The 17,260-nt window shown below is 40.9% G+C and overlaps 1 non-coding gene across 1 annotated transcript; it reads left to right on the top strand.

Annotated features, from left to right (window-relative positions):
• The first annotated feature begins 13,892 nt into the window (after positions 1-13,892).
• On the top strand, positions 13,893-14,000 carry LOC112793888 (small nucleolar RNA R71). Its single transcript, XR_003198576.1, has one exon. It is a non-coding gene; the product is annotated as a small nucleolar RNA R71 (small nucleolar RNA).
• The last annotated feature ends 3,260 nt before the right edge of the window (positions 14,001-17,260 follow it).

Here is a 17,260-nt window from a genome sequence, read left to right on the forward strand (position 1 = left end):
GTGATGAGAATTCCTAGGCTAGATGCCCCTAGGATTAAGTTTGGATTGTATAAATGGTTGATGCTAATATGCATAGTTGGTATGTAATGTGAATTGATGATTGGGTTGAGAATGGTGTGGCCTTGTATGCTTGGTGTATTGAAAATTTGATGTATTGGGTAATGAGTATTAATTTGTGGTTTATGCATTTAAATTGTGAAATTGGGCCGGAGGCCGTAAATTTTGGGCCGGAGGCCGGAAAGAGGTAAGGGAGGTAAGTTGATGTGTGCATTGTATGATGACACAAGTAATTGGATGAATTTCATATAATGAATATATGAATGATTGGGTTGGTTATTGAATAATGAGGTTTGAGGAGTTGAAGTGTGAAAATCGGTAATTTTGGGTGAAATTGTATAGATGAAGTATGTTTGATTTTGGTTGATATATATTATGTGGTCATATATGCGAGTATGATTATTGATGCCTTGATGGTATGATAATGCATGAGAGATATGTATGTTGTGACATATGCTTGTGGAATGATTAAGGTTGATTTGGGGGTGAAACCACGTGATAGTGAGTATGATATTGGTTATGTATAATGATGGTTGATTGGAAATAGTATTGTTGGAAATTGGGATGAGGAAGGATGTATGACATGTTGATATGTTTGTAATTTAGCCATTTGTTTGAAATGGGTAAAGATGGTTATATGGCGGTTTTGTGAATTGTGGTAAGGTGTTAATGTATGAGTTGAGGAGGCTTGATGTTGATTTTGGTATATTTTGATTGGTTTCAAAAAGGGTTGAAATTGGCATGTTTTGGTTGATTTTGAAAAGAGTTGAAAATGGCTTGTTTTGAAAATGGCACTTTGTGGTTTTATATGAAAACATGGTTTTTGGGCATATTTTGACGGGACATAACTTGGACTACGGATCTTTGTTTTGTGCCAAATCTATTTAGAAATGAAATTGGATCCGGGATGTCCATGCCGTTCGAAGAACGGGTGAAAAACGATTTAAAATGAGGAAGTTATGTCCGTCGGAAGATTGGGGGTTGAATCTGTGAATTCTGCAGCTTTTAACTTAGAAATTTTTTTAGCAGAATGACCCTCCACGCGTAGGCGCACTTGGCGCGTACGCGTCGTTCTTCGAGAAGGCACCATCCACGCGAGCGCGTGGTGTGCGCGTGCGCATCGATGCGCTGCACCCAATACCCAGCCTTTTTCCCGAGAGTTGTGCCAGAGTTGTGCCAGTTCTGTGCCTAGGGCGCAAATGCACCCACGCGTACGCGTGGCTGACGCTTACGCGTCGTCTGGCTGTGTTTCAATCTGCGCGTCTGCGTGTATGACGCATACGCGTCGATGAGCTTTGTGGGCATCCACGCGTGCACGTGGAGTACGCGTACGCGTGGCCCTGCTTTCATGCCAAAGTTGATTTTTGAGTTCTAAAAGCCAAATCTCATACTTCTAAGCCTCCGATCTCACACCTTATGTATTAAATCATTATGATATGCTTAGTAATGAGAAAGGAACCAGGGGATGTGGTAACTTGCGAGTGAAGCAAAGGGAAAAAGTTATGATCAATGGTGATCAACGATGATTATATGAGATATGGAGGATGACTGTAGGAGTACCGTGTATGCCATGAGCCGAAGGGCTATATCTATTGATAAATGGCTGGTTCTTGATTGAACCATGAGCCGGATGGCTGAGTTATTGCCGGGTCACGGCAAAGCCATTATTGATTATGGCTGAGTATAAATGCATATATGATTAATGAATGAATGTGTTGAATGGATAATAATGGGAAATGTTGAAATGTGATGTGTAACCCCGGGTAGTAGGCAGTGGCGTTGTCCACTTGCTCCGGGTATGAGACGGAAAAGAATGTTTATGATAAATGAGTTAATTATAGAGTTTTGAATGAATGTAATTCTGATACCTGGGTAGTAGTAAGGGTTGGGGTTCTTCCCACTTGCTCCAGGTTATTGTTTGAGATTTGAAAACAATGAGGATTGATAATTTGAATTGAGATTGAATGAATATATGCTTAAGATACCTGGGTAGTAGCAAGGGTTGTGGTTCGTCCCGCTTGCTCCGGGTTAATGCTTGAGATACCTGGGCAGTAGCAAGGGTTGTGGTTCGTCCCACTTGCTCCAGGTCAGAGATTGTGACGCCTGAGTAGTAGCGGTAGTAGTGGTGAATCCACTCGCTCCAGGTTGAGCTGTTAAACACCCGCCTGGGTAGTAGCCGCAGTAGTGGTTGTTCCACTGGCTCTGGGCTGAGCGGGTAGTGGCAAGGGGGTTGGCTCAAACCTACTTGCTCCGCAAGGGGTGTTTCTGTCCATGGTTAGCTACCAGGACGTGTCGGGTTGGCTATATAACCGACAGATGATATCATCAGCCATAGGGCAGGCATACATCATTTGCATATGTTTGAATTGTGTGGGTTTGCCTATTTGTTTTGGATTTCTATATCATATATGCTATGTTACCTGATTACATGCTACTTGTTTTACTTGTACCTTATTTGTGTATTACTTGTCTGTATTGCTTGTGTTTGTACAACTGAGAGATCCCTCATGATGGTGTTGGTGGATGTTGGGGGCTGTTCTTGATGAGATGAATTAATAATGCGATTGCATAATGATGATGATTTTTGAATGAGATCATTTGAGCCCCCTGGGTAGACACAGTGATGTGATTTCACTAGCTCCAGGCGAGGGTATGATGTATTGATATAGAGTTGCTGAGGCAGAACAACTGGTAATGGTTTTGCTTATGATTCTGAGTCTGATTCGTGAAAGAATCAGCGAATTGGGAAACATGTGTAATATGAACTAGATTTAGTATCCCCTTACGTCAGATGCCTATTTATGGGTTAGTGAGAATCTAGGCTGGATATTTGGTGAAAAGGAGTTTAGGATGCTTAGTGAGTTTTTATTGCAGTGCATTGTATTTATTTGACACTTTTACCGTACTGGGAACCCATGGGCCCGGGGTTCTCATTCCGTATATATCTCTTGTTTTTCAGATACAGGTTCAGGTGCTCAGAAGTGAGCTGCGATTCGTCTGAGAGACGGCGAAGATATTTATTTTCTCTACTTTGTGTTTTGCTTAGAATCTCTCCACCTTTGTTCTGAAAAGATTATATTATGTATTGAACTCTTTTGGAACTTGCCTATAGAGGCTCTTATGTTTCCTTTGGGAGAGATTAGGATATATTGTTGTCAACTACTTTCATACTATACCCTAGCCGGCCTAAACTTCGCGGGTCGCGACTAGTGGCTATTTACTTATGTTATATATATCTATCTGTTATCTGTCTCTTAATCTCCTTTATGCCTTGTCCGTATATCGCTTTCGGCTTCATGTTTTAACTTTTCGTTGTCGAAACGTGAGTGATACGTCTTCGCGATTTTATTTCTACTCTTTTCAGGCTTCTCGATTAATACTCCTTTCGAAATTACCTATAGTTATATATTAAAAATCCACCTGAGAGTCGTACCACCGTAATATCATTGACTTATGACTCGAGCATAAGGATTTGAATATTAGGGTGTTACATTATGGTATCAGAGCAGTTCGTCCTCGTGAGCCTGAGGGATGGAGCTGCTTATGCTTCAATGCATACTCTGAGTCTGTGCCTGTGCTAGTTAGGGTATCTAACCGATACATCTAGCATGAAGTCCATGAGTGTACCTTTGGTACTTTGAAGCACTATACTACCGATATTGAGACTGATCAACTTGATATCGATTGTTTGGTGTGTATAGGAACCAGATGGCGCCTCGTGGACCCGGTCGGGGACGTGCGAGAGATCGTGCTAGTACACAGGAACCGGAAATCAACTCGAATAACCCGGTAAACCTTATGGCGGCGTTGGAGAATATGGCTGCTGCTATGCAAGCCACTGCGGAGGCTCTTGGGCAACAGATAAACAATAATGGAAATGGCAGAAGGGAAGCTCAGGGCCCGATGACACTGGCAACTTTCTTAAAGGTTAATCCACCTAAGTTCAAGTGAACCACCAATCCGACTGAAGCTGATACTTGGTTTCAGGCCATGGAGCGAGCACTGCAAGTGCAGTTGGTGCCTGAAGAGCAGCGTGTTGAATTTGCTACCTATCTGCTCACAGGGGAGGCATTGCATTGGTGGCAAGGGGCTCGACGTCTCCTACAATAGGGGAATGATCCTATCACTTGGGATGCCTTCCAGGTGGAATTCTATAAGAAGTACTTTCCAAATTCCGCCAGGACAGCCAAGGAATTGGAGTTACTACAGCTGAAGCAAGGTGCTATGTCCGTATCTGAGTATACAAACAAATTTGAGGAGCTATTTAGGTTTTCCCGCATGTGTTAGGGAGCTCCGGGAGACTTCGAGGAATGGAAATGCATTAAGTATGAAGGAGGGCTCCGGAGCGACATCTTGAGTTCAGTGGGACCAATGGAGATTCGAACTTTTTCAGAGTTGGTGAATAAGAGCAGAATTGCTGAAGAGTGTGTGAAAAGGAGGGTTACAGAGGAAGGAAGTCATAGAGAGCACAACCAAGGATTTGCACCAAGGGGTCGAGGGTTTAAGGAGAGGGGATACATACAACACTTTCCCCAAGGACGGAATAACTTTGCGACGAGTGTGGAGTCGCAAAGGAATGGTAAGGGAAAACGGGCAGCGGCTGCTTCTAATGTTCTGAGCTGTCAGAGGTGTGGAAGTCATCACCCGAATAGGCCTTGCCGATTGGGGTTAGGCGTATGTTACAAGTGCGGGTTACCAGGGCATGTATCAAGAAATTGCCAACAAGGAGAGAGTCAGGATGCGGGCCGATTGCGACAGTAAGATTGAGGTAATTATTATCATCAAGCTTAAAGGACAGTGCGTGATTTTATAATACCGCCTATACAGTAAAACTGGGAATGTCGAGCTTAATATTAGACTGAGAAGCAAATCGGATGGTCCGAGTAAGGATTTGCCTTAATACAAATGGATAAATGCTTGTGATGTAAATGATTTTCTGTTGAGAATGATGTGTTGTGTTTGTTATATAGTTGGTTAATTTTTGGATTTTTGGCGAAACGGATTGAACCCGTGACTTTTAGTTCCTTTGATTTAAATAGATAAGCAATGGTCCTAAATGATGGATTTGGAAACGTTGATTTGAAATGCCAGTCATGCTAAGTTGTGGTTGGATACTTGAGGAAATAAGTGGTGGAGCTAATACTTGACGACAAATCAAAGTGGCATAGTAGAAGCTTGCTAAAGCGTTAGCATACTAGGGTAATAATAAGGAAAAGTGGGATATGATTAAAAATGCTTTATGCTTTGAGTACTTAAAAGTTTAGTGAGCTTATACAGATACTGATTCTCGATAATTGGAATTAATTGCGGCGGTGAGCCTTAATGGTTCTGAAATGGATGAGGAAATTATCATTGATGCATAGTCGGATTTAGATGATGATTGAGTGCAAGTTGTTGTGTTTGAGAGATGAGTGCTATGATGATTGGTCATGGTGACCTTGGATTTTGATCAAGATTTGTAATGATCGGTTTCAGAGACATCGTTTGGAAACCTTTAAATTGCAATACTGATGCGGTATTGAGATTGGATTGAGGGAACCCGTGACGGGTGGTAAACTCCAATTTTTAGGGAGGTGCTGTTGAAAATTCTCCCAAGAATTGAAGGAGTGTTGGTTATATTTTTGAAAATGATTTTTGATCTGAGTAACTTCAACAAAAGAGGTGTGTCTCAAAAGCTTTTATAGATTATTAAAGGGAAGCGGATTCATAAGAGTTTGTCAGCTTGTTAGTACAAACTCATTGAATTTAAAAAACTAAGAAAGAATTGATTGATTATAGTGATGTGGGATGATGGCTATGATTAACGATGATAGCAATATTATTGATGAGATTTAAGAGGGTGTGAGTTGATGAGACGATAAAAGTAAAGAACGAATGACCGAGATCCTCAGAGATAGAGAAATCAGAGCGCGGCAACGGAAGCGCGCAGAGTAAAAGGACCTTGGAACTGTTATGCGTTGGATATAACGGCAGACTACGCTCGCGTACTCGTAGTGATGGATGGAATTTTCGAGGGCGAAAATTTCTGTTAGGGGGGTAGAATGTAATACCCGGTCTAACCGAAATTAATTAAATAATGAGTAAGTAGGAGCGAATATGGTTGGAAGATTTGGCAATTGGAATTTGATGATTTCAATATGATATTTGGATTCAGTGAATTTTTCCGAGTCGGAAGACATAGTTTTCTGCGTAAAAGTGCGCAGTGGAATTTTGACCGGCAGTACCAGCTGAGACCTGTCTGGTACTGCAACGGAGAAAGTTGATTATGAGTAAATAAGATTAAGAAATGAGGAATTATAATTAAGGGAAGTAGAAATATTTGAAGTGCGATTTAGAGCGCTAATGTTAAAGGTTTTGGTCCAAAATTGGGCCAACGGACAAAAATAAGTGAATTGGGCCTAAGTGGGCCCAAGACCCAACATATATAAACATTAGTTATGAGTATTTCAGCTCATTTTTACCCTAAAAGAGAGGTTGGGGCGCTGAAATAGTGAAGAGAGGAGAGAAGAGAGAAAACCTAACTCTCTTTGATCTTCAAATCACCATAACTTGAGCTACGGAGCTCCAATTGACGAGCCGTTTGCGGCCACGCGTCGCTCTTCTCATCCTCTACAATTCTATCTAAGTTTTGTGGTGAGTATTCCATTCATCTCTGGCCAGTTTTCGAAATTCCCCACTGTTACATGTTTTTGGGAAGTTAGTGTTGAAATCTAGTGATTTTGGGTGTTTAGGGATACTCCAACATGGATTCTAAGTGGGTTCTATCCCTACTTCATATGGGCTGAGGTAAGAAGTGCTCAAACCCTTGTGATTTATCATCTTTATGAGCCCTAGGTTGATGTATGTATGTGATATTGGTTATGTTAGTGTATTTGGTGATTTTGATGCACAATTGGGAGGTTGGTATTGCTTGTGGAGCTTTGGTGAGGCTTGGAGCTAAGGGTTGGTGGAGACTTCCATATAAGAGGCTCAATTGATTTGGCTACAAGAGGTACGGTTTAAGTTTCATTTAAGTACCGTGTGGTGTGATGAGAATTCCTAGGCTAGATGCCCTAGGATTAAGTTTGGATTGTGTAAATGGTTGATGCTAATATGCATAGTTGGTATGTAATGTGAATTGATGATTGGGTTGAGAATGGTGTGGCCTTGTATGCTTGGTGTATTGAAAATTTGATGTATTGGGTAATGAGTATTAATTTGTGGTTTATGCATTTAAATTGTGAAATTGGGCCGGAGGCCGTAAATTTTGGGCCGGAGGCCGGAAAGAGGTAAGGGAGGTAAGTTGATGTGTGCATTGTATGATGACACAAGTAATTGGATGAATTTCATATAATGAATATATGAATGATTGGGTTGGTTATTGAATAATGAGGTTTGAGGAGTTGATGTGTGAAAATCGGTAATTTTGGGTGAAATTGTATAGATGAAGTATGTTTGATTTTGGTTGATATATATTATGTGGTCATATATGTGAGTATGATTATTGATGCCTTGATGGTATGATAATGCATGAGAGATATGTATGTTGTGACATATGCTTGTGGAATGATTAAGGTTGATTTGGGGGTGAAACCACGTGATAGTGAGTATGATATTGGTTATGTATAATGATGGTTGATTGGAAATAGTATTGTTGGAAATTGGGATGAGGAAGGATGTATGACATGTTGATATGTTTGTAATTTATCCATTTGTTTGAAATGGGTAAAGATGGTTATATGGCGGTTTTGTGAATTGTGGTAAGGTGTTAATGTATGAGTTGAGGAGGCTTGATGTTGATTTTGGTATATTTTGATTGGTTTCAAAAAGGGTTGAAATTGGCATGTTTTGGTTGATTTTGAAAAGAGTTGAAAATGGCTTGTTTTGAAAATGGCACTTTGTGGTTTTATATGAAAACATGGTTTTTGGGCATACTTTGACGGGACATAACTTGGACTACGGATCTTTGTTTTGTGCTAAATCTATTTAGAAATGAAATTGGATCCGGGATGTCCACGCCGTTCGAAGAACGGGTGAAAAACGATTTAAAATGAGGAAGTTATGTCCGTCGGAAGATTGGGGGTTGAATCTGTAATTCTGCAGCTTTTAACTTAGAAATTTTTTTAGCAGAATGACCCTCCACGCGTAGGCGCACTTGGCGCGTACGCGTCGTTCTTCGAGAAGGCACCATCCACGCGAGCGCGTGGTGTGCGCGTGCGCGTCGATGCGCTGCACCCAATTCCCAGCCTTTTTTCCGAGAGTTGTGCCAGAGTTGTGCCAGTTCTGTGCCTGGGGCGCAAATGCACCCACGCGTACGCGTGGCTGACGCTTACGCGTCGTCTGGCTGTGTTTCAATCTGCGCGTCCGCGTGTATGACGCATACGCGTCGATGAGCTTTGTGGGCATCCACGCGTGCGCGTGGAATACGCGTACGCGTGGCCCTGCTTTCATGCCAAAGTTGATTTTTGAGTTCTAAAAGCCAAATCTCATACTTCTAAGCCTCCGATCTCACACCTTATGTATTAAATCATTATGATATGCTTAGTAATGAGAAAGGAACCAGGGGATGTGGTAACTTGCGAGTGAAGCAAGGGAAAAAGTTATGATCAATGGTGATCAACGATGATTATATGAGATATGGAGGATGACGGTAGGAGTACCGTGTATGCCATGAGCCGAAGGGCTATATCTATTGATAAATGGCTGGTTCTTGATTGAACCATGAGCCGGATGGCTGAGTTATTGCCGGGTCACGGCAAAGTGGTGCGCGAAATTGTGATCAATACTTTTCACAACTCTCATAATCCCCGGTCATGAACCCCAAAAACTTGGTGTTCACTACCATGGCATTACACAACTTCGCACAACTAACCAGCAAGTGCACTGGGTCGTCCAAGTAATAAACCTTACGCGAGTAAGGGTCGATCCCACGGAGATTGTTAGTATGAAGCAAGCTATGGTCATCTTGTAAATCTTAGTCAGGCAAACTCAAATGGATGTATGATGATGAACGAAATAAACATAAAGGTAAAGATAGAGATACTTATGTAATTCATTGGTAGGAACTTCAGATAAGCGCATGAAGATGCCTTCCCTTCCGTCTCTCTGCTTTCCTACTGTCTTCATCCAATCCTTCTTACTCCTTTCCATGGCAAGCTCATGTAGGGTTTCACCATTGTCAGTGGCTACCTCCCATCCTCTCAGTGATTACGTCGCCTATGCTCTGTCACAGCATGGATAATCATCTGTCGGTTCTCGGTCAGGCCGGAATAGAATCCATCGATTCTTTTGCGTCTGTCACTAATGCCCCGCCTGCTAGGAGTTTGAAGCACGTCACAGTCATTCAATCATTGAATCCTACTCAGAATACCACAGACAAGGTTAGACCTTCCGGATTCTCTTGAATGCCGCCATCAGTTCTAGCCTATACCACGAAGATTCCGGTTAAAGAATCCAAGAGATATTCACCCAGTCTAAGGTAGAACGGAGGTGGTTGTCAGTCACACGTTCATAGGTGAGAATGATGATGAGTGTCACGGAGCATCACATTCATCAAGTTGAAGAACAAGTGATATCTTAGAACAAGAACAAGCGGAATTGAATGGAAGAACAATAGTAATTGCATTAATACTCGAGGTACAGCAGAGCTCCACACCTTAATCTATGGTGTGTAGAAGCTCCACCGTTGAAAATACATAAGAACAAGGTCTAGGCATGGCCGAATGGCCAGCCTCCCAATGATCTAAGATAGCATAAAAATGAAGATAGCTACCAAAGTCTCTAAATACAATAGTAAAAGGTCCTCTTTATAGAGAACTAGTAGCCTAAGGTTTACAGAAATGAGTAAATGACATAAAAATCCACTTCCGGGCCCACTTGGTGTGTGCTTGGGCTGAGCAATGAAGCATTTTCGTGTAGAGACTCTTCTTGGAGTTAAACGCCAGCTTTAGTGCCAGTTTGGGCGTTTAACTCCCATTTGGGTGCCAGTTCCAGCGTTTAACGCTGGGATTTCTGAGGGTGACTTTGAACGCCGGTTTGGGCTATCAAATCTTGGGCAAAGTATGGACTATCATATATTTCTGGAAAGCCCAGGATGTCTACTTTCTAACGCCGTTGAGAGCGCGCCAATTGAGCTTCTGTAGCTCCAGAAAATCTACTTCGAGTGCAGGGAGGTCAGAATCCAACAGCATCTGCAGTCCTTTTTAGTCTCTGAATCAGATTTTTGCTCAGGTCCCTCAATTTCAGCCAGAAAATACCTGAAATCACAGAAAAACACACAAACTCATAGTAAAGTCCAGAAAAGTGAATTTTAACTAAAAACTAATAAAAATATACTAAAAACTAACTAAATCATACTAAAAACATACTAAAAACAATGCCAAAAAGCGTACAAATTATCCGCTCATCACAACACCAAACTTAAATTGTTGCTTGTCCTCAAGCAACTGAAAATCAAATGAGATAAAAAGAAGAGAATATGCAATGAATCCCAAAAAAATCTATGAAGATCAGTATTAATTAGATGAGCGGGGCTTTTAGCTTTTTGCCTCTGAATAGTTTTGGCATCTCACTCTATCCTTTGAAATTCAGAATGATTGGCTTCTTTAGGAACTCAGAATCCAGATAGTGTTATTGATTCTCTTAGTAAAGTATGATGATACTTGAACATAGCTACTTTTTGAGTCTTGGCTGTGGCCCAAAGCACTCTGTCTTCCAGTATTACCACCGGATACATACATGCCACAGACACATAATTGGGTGAACCTTTTCAGATTGTGACCCAGCTTTGTTAGAGTCCCCAATTAGAGTTGTCCAGGGTTCTTAAGCACACTCTTTTTGCCTTGGATCACCACTTTATTTCTTTCTTTTTCTTTCTTTTCTCTTTCTCCCTTTTTTTTCGTTTTCTTTTTTTTTTCTTGCTTCAAGAATCATTTTAATGATTTTTCAGATCCTCAGTAACATGTCTCCTTTTTCATCATTCTTTCAAGAGCCAACATTCATGAACCACAAATTCAAGATACATATGCACTGTTTAAGCATACATTCAGAAAACAAAAATATTGCCCCCACATCAAAATAATTAAACTGTTATAAAATTCAAAATTCATGCAATTCTTTCTTTTTCAATTAAGCACGTTTTTATTCAAGAAAGGTGATGGATTCATAGGACATTCATAACTTTAAGGCATAGACACTAAGACACTAATGATCACAAGACACAAACATAGATAAACATAAGCACTAAAATTCGAAAAAACAGAAGAATAAAGAACAAGGAAATCAAGGAACGGGTCCACCTTAGTGATGGCGGCTCTTTCTTCCTCTTGAAGATCCTATGGAGTGCTTGAGCTCCTCAATGTCTCTTCCTTGTCTTTGTTGCTCCTCTCTCATGATTCTTTGATCTTCTCTAATTTCATGGAGGATGATGGAGTGTTCTTGGTGCTCCACCCTTAGTTGTCCCATGTTGGAACTCAATTCTCCTAGGGAGGTGTTTAATTGCTCCCAATAGTTTTGTGGAGAAAAGTGCATCCCTTGAGGTATCTCAGGGATCTCATGATGAGTGGGGTCTCTTGTGTGCTCCATCTTCTTCTTAGTGATGAAGAGAAAGATGGGATTTGATAGGTGAAGGGTTTTTGGGGAAGAGGTGTTGAGGTGATTGGTGAATGGGTGAAGAAGAGAGAGAGAGTGGTAGGGTAGGTGGGGATCCTGTGGGGTCCACAGATCCTGAGGTGTCAAGGAAAAGTCATCCCTGCACCAAATGGCAAACAAAATCACGTTTTTAGCCATTTCTGGCGTTAAACGCCGGGCTGGTGCCCATTTCTGGCGTTTAACGCCAGCTTCTTGCCCCTTTCTGGCGTTTAACGCCAGTCTGGTGCCCCTTTCTGGCATTAAACGCCCAGAATGGTGCCAGACTGGGCGTTAAACGCCCAACAGCTAACCTCACTGGCGTTTAAACCCCAGTGGGTGCGTCCTCCAGGGTGTGCTGTTTTTCTTCCTGTTTTTCATTCTGTTTTTGCTTTTTTTTGTTACTTTTGTGACTTCTCATGATCATCAACCTACAAAAAAGATAAAATAACAAAAGAAAATAGATAATATATAACATTGGGTTGCCTCCCAACAAGTGCTTCTTTAATGTCAGTAGCTTGACAGAGGACTCTCATGGATCCTCACAGATGCTCAGAGCCATATTGGAACCTCCCAACACCAAACTTAGAGTTTGAATGTGGGGGTTCAACACCAAACTTAGAGTTTGGTTGTGGCCTCCCAACACCAAACTTAGAGTTTGACTGTGGGGGCTCTGTTTGGCTCTGTTTTGAGAGAAGCTCTTCATGCTTCCCCTCCATGATGACAGAGGGATATCCTTGGGTCTTAAGCACCATAGATTCTTCATTCACTTGAATGATCAACTCTCCTCTATCAACATCAATCACAGCTTTTGCTGTGGCTAGGAAGGGTCTACCAAGGATGATGGATTCATCCATGCACTTCCCATTTTCTAGGACTATGAAATCAGTAGGGATGTAATGGTCTTCAACTTTAACCAAAACATCCTCTACAAGTCCATGGGCTTGTTTTCTTGAGTTGTTTGCCATCTCTAGTGAGATTTTTGCAGCTTGCACCTCAGAGATCCCTAACTTCTCCATTACAGAGAGAGGCATGAGGTTTACACTCGACCCTAAGTCACACAAGGCCTTCTTGAAGGTCATGGTGCCTATGGTACAAGGTATTGAAAACTTTCCAGGGTCCTGTCTCTTTTGAGGCAGTTTCTGCCTAGACAAGTTATCCAGTTCTTTGATGAGCAAAGGGGATTCATCCTCCCAAGTCTCATTTCCAAATAACTTGTCATTCAGCTTCATGATTGCTGCAAGGTATTTAGCAACTTGCTTTTCAGTGACATACTCATCCTCTTCAGAGGAAGAATACTCATCAGAGCTCATGAATGGCAGAAGTAAGTCCAGTGGAATCTCTATGGTCTCAGTTTGAGCCTCAGATTCCCATGGTTCCTCATTGGGGAACTCATTGGAGGCCAGTGGATGTCCAGTGAGGCCTTCCTCAGTGGCGTTCAATGCCTCTTCTTCCTCCCAAAATTCGGCCATGTTGATGGCCTTGCACTCTCCTTTTGGATTTTCTTCTGTATTGCTTGGGAGAGTACTAGGAGGGAGTTCAGTAATTTTCTTGCTCAGCTGACCCACTTGTCCTTCCAAATTTCTGATGGAGGACCTTGTTTCAGTCATGAAACTTTGAGTGGTTTTGATTAGATCAGAGACCATGGTTGCTAAGTCAGAGGTATTCTGCTTAGAACTCTCTGTCTGTTGCTGAGAAGATGATGGGAAAGGCTTGTTATTGCTAAACCTGTTTCTTCCACCATTATTATTGTTGAAACCTTGTTGAGGTCTCTGGTGATCCTTCCATGAGAAATTTGGATGATTTCTCCATGAAGAATTATAGGTGTTTCCATAGGGTTCTCCCATGTAATTCACCTCTTCCATTGAAGGGTTCTCAGGATCATAAGCTTCTTCCTCAGATGAAGCTTCTTTAGTACTGCTTGGTGCATTTTGCGTTCCAGACAGACTTTGAGAAATCATATTGACTTGTTGGGTCAATATTTTGTTCTGAGCCAATATGGCATTCAGAGTGTCAATCTCAAGAACTCCTTTCTTCTGACTAGTCCCATTGTTCACAGGATTTCTTTCAGAAGTGTACATGAATTGGTTATTTGCAACCATTTCAATCAGCTCTTGAGCTTCTGTAGGCGTCTTCTTCAGATGAAGAGATCCTCCAGCAGAGCTATCCAAAGACATCTTGGACAGTTCAGAGAGACCATCATAGAAAATACCTATGATGCTCCATTCAGAAAGCATATCAGAAGGACACTTTCTGATTAATTGTTTGTATCTTTCCCAAGCTTCATAGAGGGATTCTCCTTCCTTCTGTCTGAAGGTTTGGACTTCCACTCTAAGCTTACTCAATTTTTGAGGTGGAAAGAACTTTGCCAAGAAGGCATTGACTAGCTTTTCCCAAGAGTTCAGGCTTTCTTTAGGTTGAGAGTCCAACCATGTTCTAGCTCTGTCTCTTACAGCAAAAGGGAATAGCATAAGTCTGTAGACCTCAGGGTCAACCCAATTAGTCTTGACAGTGTCACAGATTTGCAAGAATTCAGCTAAGAACTGATGAGGATCTTCCAATGGAAGACCATGGAACTTGCAATTCTGTTGCATTAGAGAAACTAATTGAGGCTTAAGCTCAAAGTTGTTTGCTCCAATGGCAGGGATAGAGATGCTTCTCCCATAAAAGTCGGGAGTAGGTGCAGTAAAGTCACCCAGCACCTTCCTTGCATTGTTGGCATTGTTGTTGTTTTCGGCAGCCATAGGTTCTTCTTCTTTGAAGATTTCTGTTAGGTCCTCTACAGAGAGTTGTGCTTTGGCTTCTCTTAGCTTTCTCTTCAAGGTCCTTTCAGGTTCAGGATCAGCCTCAACAAGAATGCTTTTGTCCTTGCTCCTGCTCATAAGAAAGAGAAGGGAACAAGAAAATGTGAAATCCTCTATGTCACAGTATAGAGATTCCTTTAGGTGTCAGAGGAAAAGAAAAATAGAAGACAGAAGTAGAAAATTCGAACTTATCAAAGAAGATGGAGTTTGAATTTTGCATTAAGGAATAGTGTTAGTCCATAAATAGAAGGATGTGGGAAGAAGAGAAGTAATTTTCGAAAATTAAGTAAAAGAATTTGAAAACATTTTTGAAAAACTTTAAGAATTTTCGAAAATGAAAGTGGGAAAGAAATCAAGTGATTTTTGAAAAAGATTTTGAAATTAGAAATCAAAAAGATTTGATTGAAAACTATTTTGAAAAAGATGTGGTTAAGGAGATATGATTAGTTTTAAAAAAGATGTGATTGAGAAGATATGATTTAAAAAACATTTTAAAAAGATTTGATTTTGAAAATCAATGACTTGGCTATCAAGAAAAGATATGATTCAGACATTAAACCTTTCTCAACAGAAAAGGCAACATACTTGAAATGTTGAATCAAATCATTAATTGATAGCAAGTATTTTTAAAAATAGAAAGAAATTGATTTTGAAAACATATGATTGAAAAGATATGATTTGAAAAAGATTTGATTTTGAAAAACTTTGAAAACTTGAAAAAAATTGCATTGAAAACAGAATCTTCCCTCTTGTGCCATCCTGGCGTTAAACGCCCAGAATGGTGCACATTCTGGCGTTTAACGCCCAAAACTATACCCTTTTTGGCGTTAAACGCCCAACCAGGTACCTTGGCTGGCGTTTAAACGCCAGTCTGTCCTTCTTCACTGGGCGTTTTGAACGCCCAGCTTTTTCTGTGCAATTCCTCTGCTGTATGTTCTGAATCTTCAATTCTCTGTATTATTGACTTGAGAAGACACAAATTAAAAATATTTTTGGATTTTTAATAATAAGGAAAAATCAAAATGCAAATAAAATCAAATAACAAAGCATGCAAGACACCAAACTTAGCAGTTTGTATACTATCGACACTAATGAGAATGCATGAGACACATAAACACTCAAGTCAAGAGAATTCAAAGATCAGAGTAAGAAATCATCAAGAATTATTTGAAGATCCTTAAGACACATAGACACATGAATGAATGCATGCAATTGACACCAAACTTAAAATGAAACACTAGACTCAAACAAGAAACATACAATATTTTTGGATTTTATAATTTTGTAATTTTTTTTTTGTGTGATTTTCGAAAATTAAGTGGAAAAAGATATCAAAATTCTTAATGAGAATTCCAGGAATCATGCAATGTTTAGTCTAAGACTCCGGTCCAGGAATTAGACATGGCTTCACAGCCAGCCAAGCTTTCAAAGAAAGCTTCGGTCCAAAACACTAGACATGGCCAATGGCCAGCCAAGCCTTAGCAGATCACTGCTCCAAAAGCAAGATTGATAGAAATCAACAAGCTCTTGTGATGATAAGTTGAAACCTCGGTCCAATGAAATTAGACATGGCCTCTCAGCCAGCCAGACTTCAACAAATCATCATGAAACTCTAGAATTCATCTTCAAGAATTCCGAAAAAAAATACCTAATCTAAGCAACAAGATGAACCGTCAGTTGTCCAAACTCAACAATCCCCGGCAACGGCGCCAAAAACTTGGTGCGCGAAATTGTGATCAATACTTTTCACAACTCTCATAATCCCCGGTCATGAACCCCAAAAACTTGGTGTTCACTACCATGGCATTACACAACTTCGCACAACTAACCAGCAAGTGCACTGGGTCGTCCAAGTAATAAACCTTACGCGAGTAAGGGTCGATCCCACAGAGATTGTTAGTATGAAGCAAGCTATGGTCATCTTGTAAATCTTAGTCAGGCAAACTCAAATGGATGTATGATGATGAACGAAATAAACATAAAGGTAAAGATAGAGATACTTATGTAATTCATTGGTAGGAACTTCAGATAAGCGCATGAAGATGCCTTCCCTTCCGTCTCTCTGCTTTCCTACTGTCTTCATCCAATCCTTCTTACTCCTTTCCATGGCAAGCTCATGTAGGGTTTCACCATTGTCAGTGGCTACCTCCCATCCTCTCAGTGATTACGTCGCCTATGCTCTGTCACAGCATGGATAATCATCTGTCGGTTCTCGGTCAGGCCGGAATAGAATCCATCGATTCTTTTGCGTCTGTCACTAATGCCCCGCCTGCTAGGAGTTTGAAGCACGTCACAGTCATTCAATCATTGAATCCTACTCAGAATACCACAGACAAGGTTAGACCTTCCGGATTCTCTTGAATGCCGCCATCAGTTCTAGCCTATACCACGAAGATTCCGGTTAAAGAATCCAAGAGATATTCACCCAGTCTAAGGTAGAACGGAGGTGGTTGTCAGTCACACGTTCATAGGTGAGAATGATGATGAGTGTCACGGATCATCACATTCATCAAGTTGAAGAACAAGTGATATCTTAGAACAAGAACAAGCGGAATTGAATGGAAGAACAATAGTAATTGCATTAATACTCGAGGTACAGCAGAGCTCCACACCTTAATCTATGGTGTGTAGAAGCTCCACCGTTGAAAATACATAAGAACAAGGTCTAGGCATGGCCAAATGGCCAGCCTCCCAATGATCTAAGATAGCATAAAAATGAAGATAGCTACCAAAGTCTCTAAATACAATAGTAAAAGGTCCTCTTTATAGAGAACTAGTAGCCTAAGGTTTACAGA

The sequence above is a fragment of the Arachis hypogaea genome, chromosome 3, assembly GCF_003086295.3.
Source record: "Arachis hypogaea cultivar Tifrunner chromosome 3, arahy.Tifrunner.gnm2.J5K5, whole genome shotgun sequence".
Taxonomy (NCBI): Eukaryota; Viridiplantae; Streptophyta; class Magnoliopsida; order Fabales; family Fabaceae; genus Arachis; species Arachis hypogaea.